This window comes from Equus caballus, chromosome 1, assembly GCF_041296265.1.
Source record: "Equus caballus isolate H_3958 breed thoroughbred chromosome 1, TB-T2T, whole genome shotgun sequence".
Classification (NCBI taxonomy): Eukaryota; Metazoa; Chordata; class Mammalia; order Perissodactyla; family Equidae; genus Equus; species Equus caballus.
The window spans coordinates 180,860,657-180,870,410 of NC_091684.1; the positions used below are offsets into that span (position 1 = coordinate 180,860,657).

A 9,754-nucleotide genomic window follows, 5' to 3' on the forward strand; every position below is an offset into this window, starting at 1 on the left:
AAGAAGTGAAGGCTCCCTATAAAGCTGGTGGTGAGTCACAAGGACTGGGCAGTGGGTAGGTGAGAACTGCTTCTGGTGCTCCTGAACTAGCAAGGGGACTGAAGAGTCCAGCAGAGGTTGCAAATTCCAGATACTTGCCATGTCCCTTCCTGTTGATGATTTCGGCTTTAGTTTGTTTGGTTTTGTTTTCTTGTGTGTTTGTGGGGAAGAGAGATCTGTTTGTTTGGCTTTGGTTCATTTGTTTGTTTGTTGTATATAAAGGACAGATGCATTTCAATTAAACAAATTATTGGCATTTCAGTTTTCAGCCATTTTGTTTTACAAAAACTATTAAAGAAGCAGAGAAGGAAATTACCATCTTTAACACATCTGAAAAATGACTATTCTTTTATTGAGTGTTTTCTATCAATAATTTTGATGATTCTTAGTAATTTCTATGTAGAAATGAGCCAACCTCCATTGGGAAATAAAAGTCTATTACTTTATCAAAGCACCTTTTAATTGCTTGTGTTTTTGAATTGGCAGAAGCTCAAAAGTGGTGCCATTGATAACATTTGCCCAGAGACAGTGTAGGGTGACAATCTGTGAGTGAGATTCTAGTCAGAGCCAATACAAACATGGGAAACAGTTCACATTTGCCTTCACTGCCTCGCCAGTTTGGCTTCTTAACCTTTTTCAACCCTACTCAAGGTGGTTTTCCGTATTTGCATGTATCCCGGATTCTATTACCATTCATTCAAAAAAAACGTAATAAAGACTAGCTAGAGATTGGAAAATAAAAAATAACAAGCCATTTTGCTTACTCTCAGAGAACTAAAAAATTTAAGCAGGCAGACAATTATCTAGGTAACTAAATTATAACATGATAAACATTATAATGGGAACATGAAGACAGACTATGTGAGTGCAAAGGAAGAAGGAAGTCACAGAAGTCAATGGAAGAAATAAGGCTTGCTGTTGGCCTTGGGTGATAGATGGTAATTTTCCATAAAAGTAGAGGAGGAACCAGATATGGTTCCTTTGGTCAGCACAGTAGTGGAAATATACATTTTAATGTGTATGCCTTTATGGGGAAAGGGCATATGCTGTCCAATTCCCCTCCCTGTTTCACCAGATGCCTGAAAATACTTAAATTTGTAGCTTCCAGGATAGGATAAGCAAAATTGTGGCACTGGGAGGATGGAGAGTGCCTACCTAGTTCTTTTTGGGAAGGGTAAATACTTCAATGTAATATAAATTACATGGAGGGGATTGGTGTAATGTGATATTAGTAACAATTGCTAACATTTATTGAGTGCCAACCATGCACCACTTCTAAGCACTTTGCATGTATTAATTCAACTACCCTGGACAAGAATCCCATGCAAAGTTGGGATGATTATCATTTTAGAAGAGGAAACTGAGACAGAGAAAGGTGTGATATCTCACCCAAAGTCATGCAACAAGGTGAGTGGTAGAGTCAAGATTTGAAACCAGACAGTTGAGAGGCTGAGCTCCAAAATACCAAAACACACTGCAAAAAGGTAGAATGAGGGGGAAGGAATGGCCTTGAATGTCACTCCAAAGAATTTGTACATTATTCTGTAGTAATAGGGAGTCATTGAAGGTTTTTTTTGTTTTTAAGATTTTATTTTTTCCTTTTTCTCCCCAAAGCCCCCCGTACATAGTTGTATATTCTTCGTTGTGGGTCCTTCTAGTTGTGGCATGTGGGACGCTGCCTCAGCGTGGTCTGATGAGCAGTGCCATGTCCACGCCCAGGATTCGAACCAACGAAACACTGGGCCGCTTGCAGTGGAGCGCGCGAACTTAACCACTCGGCCACGGGGCCAGCCCCGATTGAAGGTTTTCAAGAAGAGAAATGATGGCTCAAGTTTGTGTTTTATTTATTTATTTATTTATGTTCCCTACCAAAAGTGTAAAAGGTTTGTGGGAGTTTTTTGGGGTTTTTTTGTGAGGAACTTAGCTAACATCTCTCGCAAATCCTCCTCTGTTCACTCGAGGATGACTGGCCCTGACTAACATCCATGCCAATCCTCCTCCACTTTTGTATGTGGGATGCTGCCACAGCATGGCTTATTGAGTGGTGTAGGTCCATGCCCAGGATTCAAATCCATGAACCCAGAGCAATGAAGCAGAGCATGCAGAACTTAACCACTTCACCACCAGGTTGGCCCTAGGGGTTTTTTTGTATTATATGTAACATAGGCAAAGTTATTTAAAGTCAATAAATTTTTATTTAAGTAATTTCACATGTTGTGACTCCTTCCACTGCCTATCATCTTAGTTCCTCCAAAGTTTGAGTCATAATCTTCAAGACAGTCCTTTCGAAAAGAAATGTTGCTCAATCCACAGTTGTCACGTCCATCAGTTCACAATTCTTTCAGATGGGCTTCTTTGGTCTCCACTTGAATATATGACATACTTTAAAAATTTCCCACCTGTGATCTTTGGGATCCAGTTTCTTCAACCAATTAACTTTAAGGCCCTAGAAGTTAAATTGTAGGAAGTACATTGCTATATTGGCAGATTATCTAAAATATATTATTCTTTAGTCATTTCTAATATTAAAAAGTTTTGTTACAGTCAATTTTCACTCATGAGCCTAGCAAAAAATGTTACAGGTTTCACTGTCACCACTGGAACAAACCTACTGTGATGGAAGCATAACTTGTGTCTCAATATAGCTACATTAATAATTTCTGGATGCCATGAACAACAGTGCCCACTTTCATCTGGAATGAGGCTTTCAAGTTTATGTTTTAGAAAGATAACATGGAGGATGGGTAGGAATAGAATGGAGACTTTAGTCAAGAGGACTAATCAGGAAACAATAGTGATAATCTGGACAGAGAGAAAATGAGAGAGTGAACCAGGGCAAAGACAGCAAGGATGCAAGGATCTTTTCAGAGAAGGAATTCACTGGTTGACCAGGCTTCCTCCCCAGGCCCCCTCAGGTCTCCCTCTTATTCCTGCCCCCATCCCAGTCTACAAGGACTTTGATGGCTATGCCTGCCTTCTCCACTGAAACATCCTGGCTGTGTCACTTCTCCTGTCCTCTTCTAGGCTCAGACCCTTTGTACCTTTCAAGATGGCAGTGAAAGCATCTGTTGCTTTAATATATGTTAATGCATTACTTAAGCTGCAGGGTCAACTTGAGCCTCATTCTCTCTCCAAGTAGTAATGCCCATGTAAGACGTGAGTTTAAGATAGAGTAGTTCTGAACTCAGATATAAAATAAAGTTAAAAATCTAAAGAATAGGTGAAATTGAACAGAATTCTCAAGCTAAACCATGTAAATTAACCATTGTTTATATAAATTTATCTCTTGAGTCTTAGTCTGTACACATGTAATTTCAAAACTTAATTCTTTGAGGGTCCAGCCCTGGGGCTGAATGGTTAAGTTTGTGCATTTCGCTTCAGTGACCCAGGGTTCACTGGTTCAGGTCCTGGGCACAGACCTACACACTGCTCATCAAGCCATGCTGTGGTGGCATCCCACATAGAAGAACAAGAATGACTTGCATCTAGGATATACAACTATGTATTTGGACTTTGGGGAGAAAAAGAAAAAAAGAGGTAGATTGGCAACAGATGTTAGCTCAGGGCCAAACTTCCTTGTCAAAAAAAAAAAAGAGAGAGAGAGAGAGGATTTGGAAACCACCTAACTCCTTTTCTATGAGCAGGAGCCTGGGTTTGGATATGTCAACCTAAATGGAAAATTCTTCTCCATGTGTATTCAAAGACAAATAGAACCCCTGTTGTGTCTGAATCATTGAACAAAAAGTAAAGTGAGTGTTAACTTACACTTTTGTAATTGTATAAGTTTCAGTATCACACACAGATACTATAGATAGTTCCCCACTATTTACTCTCATCCTTAAGAATGAATATTTTTGGACTAGGAAGAAGGGATCATTTTTTATCCACTCTAATCTTCACTGTAACCGTCCTAGGCCTGCTTGTTCTCATGGGTAGGGAGTGAAAAGTGTGAAGTGATGAGAAGGGCTTTCGGATGCCATTAGCAACTTTTTGCTGTCTGCAGATATCTTGAAACTCTGTTTCAGATACCAGGACTGCTCAACCTAGAACCTCATTTACACATGAAAAGAGATAACAAAGAATTGGCAGGCATTTGAGGAAAACCACCAGCAAGAGAGAAACTAAAGTCAACGCGGTCAAGACAGCAAAGACTTGAACTCCACATCAAATGAAATAGTGCTGTTAGAGGAGACAACTGGTAACTCTGAAGTCATTTTCATAATGTTTCCGAGAGAGATTGAAGAGGATAACACACCTATATTTTAAATTGAGATAGGCTCACTATTGCAAGATTATAAACTTAATTCTGAGAATGGTAGACAGAAGATAATAAAATACAAAACTACTTCTTTAAAAAAAAAAAAATGCAGGGACCAAGACTGCAAGGAACAGACTATTACTAGATTACATAAATTCTTACAGAGTACCAAAAAAATGGAAACCTCCCACACTCATTCAATGAGACGCTATTCTCCAATATCACAACTGAAAAAGAGTAACGTACAAAAAGACGATTTCTAGACCTATAGTGTTTATTAATGTTTATAAACAAAATGCTAGCAAATTACTAAAAGCAGTATACAGAAGAATAATACATTATGAAGTAGGTTTTATTCCAGAAGTTCAAGGTTGCTTCAGCTTCCAGAAAACCATTAGTGTTATATTTATAAATTGAAGGATAAAAACCATATCATCATCACAACAGATACAAAAAAAATTATTTCATAAAATTCAGCACTTGCTGCTGATTAAAAATATTTAGTAAATTAGAGATAGAAGAAATCTTCTTTTGCTTGGTAATGGCTTATTCACAAAATAGCTATGGAAACATACATGATGGAACAATTAGAGGCAATTTCACTTCAGTCAGGATCTGGTCAAGAATGCTCACTGTCACTGCTACAACGTGGTGGTGGGAGTGGTCGACTTCAGATCCATAAAAGTGCGTGTTGTCTATAGAGAATTGTAAAACAGCAGCGAAACCAAGTAAAATCCAGTCTACTTTTATTATCACCACAATTCTAAACAATGTCAATGATAAAATATTTCTCTCTGAAAAAAAAATATATATACATATATATAGTTGGTCTAAGTTCTGAAACTACAGCCTCAGTGACTGTTGTTAGTAAATATATATTTATGTTTCAAATTAGTACATTTTATTATTTTTCCCTCATAACTTGTAAAATATCTGGAAGCCAATATGGAGAATTTCTAGTTATACAGTTGTATAACTGTTGTAATAGTTGTACGGTCAACCCATTACACAGGGCTCAGTTACACAGATTTGTATTGAGAGAAAGTTCCTAACAGTTCAGAATTAATCAAGATTGCTTCAGGCACTGTTTGCATCTAGTACCCCTATGGCACTACATATTCCTGCATTTAAACAGTAGATTTAATATATATATATATGTTTGTTTATTTATGTATCAAAGTGATTATAAAGATGAAGAAATTGAGCTGGATTTACTTCAGTTCTGCCATTTTATGCATGCCGGGAGAAAGATAAAATATACTGGGCTTGAACGCCTCCATCATTTTCCCCAAGACCTGGATACTCATTCCCAAGCAGTGGATCAAATAACCACAATGTTTGCTATTATTCAGCTATTTCCTCTGATTTTTGCGGAAGAAGGAAAGCTTTGAATGTTTCAACCAAATGTAATAGAAACTTATGATGACTTTCTGATGAAGTGATTTTAACGGAACATTTTTATGCACAGAGATATTTGGAAGCTGATAGAATAGACTCCCAGGAAACATAGACATGGGCAACATTATAATTTCTAGAATGTATTAAGAAATGGGATGTTTATGAATCACTGAAAATTTTATCCTTATGTTTAAAAATTTCCTATTTGTATATCTGTTGCTTCAGGTGAAAAAAAAAACCTTTAAATTTAAAACTAATGGAAATAGTCTACCTACTATGAGCAAAGATGAACAAAGCTATACTTTGATTATACCAAGATTGATTTTTCCAAAGTTTAACAAATTTCTAGAAGTGAAGGCTGGAAAATAGACATTGTAACATTATTAATTATTGAAACAGACTATATATAGATAGATATAAATTCCCCTCTTTTGAAAAAATACATAAAGGTAATTGAAAAGTATTAACTCATATCTTTTTTCCTTTTAAGTATTGTAATACTTGTATTATCTTTAATGTTAATTCTAACTGACATGGATATAAATATAAAATTCAATTAAGAAAATTCTAGTCTGTCTGCATTTCTTTTCTGGGCATTATTATTATTTGTTTCCTTTCATGATTATTACTGAAAATAATTTTGTCACACAGAGGATGAGGTGCTAAAAAGTGGTCTACTCTAGATGTCAAATACATGAGGTATGCTGCTGTGTCTACCTAGAAAATATAAGACTGTCGACAGAAAGATCTCTTAGAAATTATGAGATAGCTTGATTATGTGGGACAGTAATAGCTTTTTCATCCTAGCAACAACAAAACTCTAAAATACCAAATAAAAAATTAATATTAAGTAAGCACTAAATTATTAAATGGCATAAAATAAAATGAGTAAATGTATAGCATGGGAAGTTTCGATATTTTAAAGATCTAAATCTCTCTACCCCCAGTTAACTGATAATCAGGTTAAGAATCATACATTGGGATTGGAAGTGACCTTGAAGATCTAGCTGAATTCATTCAACTGACAAATAGAACTAGCACAGTCAGGGTAGTAATATCTTATGCCCACTCCTAAAGTGGAAGATAACCGTGCTAGAGATTTGCTCTCCCAATCAGTGTCATGTGAGCGCTTCCATATTATAGAAACACTAAGATGCAACCTTCTAGGAGAATGAAGACACCTGCACCAATTTGATGACACAATTTTAGCAGTTCTACCGTCATTGTGATCCTCACTTTAAAACACCAATGAACTCATATGAAGACCACAATCAGAGACATGCTCCACTAAACATTCATAAACACTCAACACTTTGTCTTCAAAGTCTTCATTACCAGTTACATAAAAATAATTCATTGGCTAAGGACTTGTATCAAACAACATTACTCATTGAAACTTCTATTGATCCTGACCTAAGAATTTCTAATTTTTAATGACACTGTTCTCTGGAAACAAATATATATGGTAACCTCTCTAGATTTGTAGCCCAAAGAAAAGAAACCATTTTTCAAGAACTACATTCTGTGACTTGGTAACCTCTTGTTTAGTAAACTAAAATCTTGAAATTTCCTATTCGTGGTTGGGTGCAGTCATTATTACCTTCTAACCATATTTGCCAACATTTAATTATAGAGTATAAGAGAAAATTCCTAAATTCACTGAAGTTGATTTAAAACGAACACTTTCATATCACATAAAAGTTATATAGAGACAAAGTATTAATTCCCAGACCTTTTGTAGGGAATTAATAAGAAAATTATTTGTAACAAACACAGGAAACTTTGTACACGTGCTTTCTGTCCTGGAATCTCTCATTTTACCCAAACATCTGAGCTTCCTTCTCAGTGTCTAAGAACTGATGCAACCCTTCCCTTTTTCAAGGCCCACTTCTTCATGCAAAATCATTTCTCTGGCCTATACTCCTTTTCTCTCATGGCATCCACTGTAGCCCAGTGGCCCAATGTGGCAAGTTTATAAACACTAGCTTCCTTGTGAGCATGAAGAAAACTCAAGGTATAAAAGACCTTAAATAAGGAAAAACTTGAAAATAAGGTATGTTTTAGGAATAATCAGTTTCAGTTTTGTGTCCTTTGCAACTATTTGTCTTTATTCTTCTGGGTTACTACAGGAGACTTCCATTGCTATCGTGTCAGACTTGTCTCTCTTGGTCCTGGCACAACTGGACCCCACTTTGTTTAACCACCATCATTTTCACACTTCTTAATATAGCTCTTTGGGGTATGATTTAAGAAAGGTCTTTCTGGCTTAATGTCTCCATTCCCAAACTCATATGCAGAGATGCTTTCTGAATTTTAGTTCTGTCTTCCATCTTCAGAGTGCCACAAAATTCTACACTGCTTGCAGAATCCATGGGTCCCTCTTCCCCTGTGTCTAAACTCATGCTCACTTAGCATTCACCATGTTTTCTCCACATTTTTTCCTCATCTAACCCGAGACGAAGAGGGTTCTACTCACCTCATGCTCATCTGTTGGTCTAGAATGTGCAATTAATACTTTATAACAAAAAACATGGACTCCTAATCACCCACATATGCCCTGCCATTCATTCTCCGAAGGCCAATAACAAAGCAGGCAGCTTGGTTAATACAATATTTAGACTAGCAGTGAAGAGAGAGATCTTTCTCCCTCCTGTACTCTGAATAAATAAATTAGTCTGACCAAATGAAGAAATGTGGTGTAAGATGATTTATTTGGGCCAGAGCTGACACTGGTAAGACAAAGCCTCCTTATCTGTTTACAGAAACTTAAGCGGAGGTCAACAGCCACATCCTCTGATTTGTATGCCGTGTGTGAACATCGTGGGTAAGAACTTGAACCAGGTCTTCAATAGGAGTCCAAACATATACTAATATGTCTTATAGACTAAAAAAGAGTGAAAATAGAAACCAGACCACAGAGAGAAATGAAGCGTCTCCTAAGAGAAAAAGCATCATGAGTAAGGCTCAAAACTGGCTTTGTCAGGCAAATTCAAGCACTCCACCCAGGGGATGGAGTTCCAGAAAGAGAGCATTGGTTCAGTAAAGCTAAAAACTCTGTCTGTCGGGACCTGGTCTCATGGCCATGGGACCACCACCACTAAGAATCTGGACACTAACAGGGAAGTTGTTTCCTTGCTGGATGGAAACAAACTCTACTACCAAAGATCAGAAGTAGAGACAGCTACCAACTACCCCAAGTGGCCTCTGAGACACTGTGGAACACAACAGCTGAGGACAGGTGTGTCATTCCTATATCGAAGTGAGAGAGACCTGGAGGCAGACTAGGGGAAAAAATGTGCAAGTGGAGCAGAAAGAAAGAAGTTCCCTCGCCTCCTTTGGAAGTGCCTACAGAGACCCCGCACAACGCGGGTGAGCGGGTATTGTTCTATTTGGCAGGTGAAGTCTATTGACTCACTGTACCTGGGAATGAGTAACTAAAGTGCCCTCACCGAGGACCCATTAACTGTGGGATCTAGTGTAATGGCAGAGAAGAAAAATCTAAGTATGAATTCGGGGGCCATGTAGACTAGGGGAAAAGCATAGAATGTTTTCCCCACAAAATAGTTTTTTGTAAAGGAATTATCTATTTTTCAACCAACATGAAAATTCGAAGTAACCAAATGAGGTCTTTTATTGGCAGGATGAGAAGTCTAAGGCAGAGAATAAACAGGAAGTGAAAGTGGGAGTCCCATAAACCCACAAATCAGGGATCCCATTCCATTGAAATGTAACATTAAAACATGCAAATTACACTGGAGCTAAATCTACTCACACTTCAGTATACATTAAAATATCCAGACTACTGGATTGACTGAGGGAGAAGAGTCTGGAGCATCAATTCTGGAGAAAGGAGTACATCATTTGAGGAAATGGGCAGCATAGAGAGCCCAAGGGAAAGGAAATGACTTCCCAGTCGACAGAGCAGGACGCAACATGATGCTCAAGGAAAGTGAGCAAAGGCCTTTGGGGAGGGCTTCTAAGACAGACTCAAAGTCCCTGTAAACAACAGTGCCTGGATTTCTAGAATGAACTGCTTGTATGTTATGCAAGATCATTTTG

General features: G+C 37.6%; 1 non-coding gene across 1 annotated transcript; it reads right to left on the reverse strand.

Moving 5' to 3' along the window:
• Positions 1–2,610: 2,610 nt before the first annotated feature.
• On the reverse strand, positions 2,611–2,745 carry LOC111769744 (small nucleolar RNA SNORA1). The gene has a single exon (XR_002802552.1). It is a non-coding gene; the product is annotated as a small nucleolar RNA SNORA1 (small nucleolar RNA).
• Positions 2,746–9,754: the final 7,009 nt, after the last annotated feature.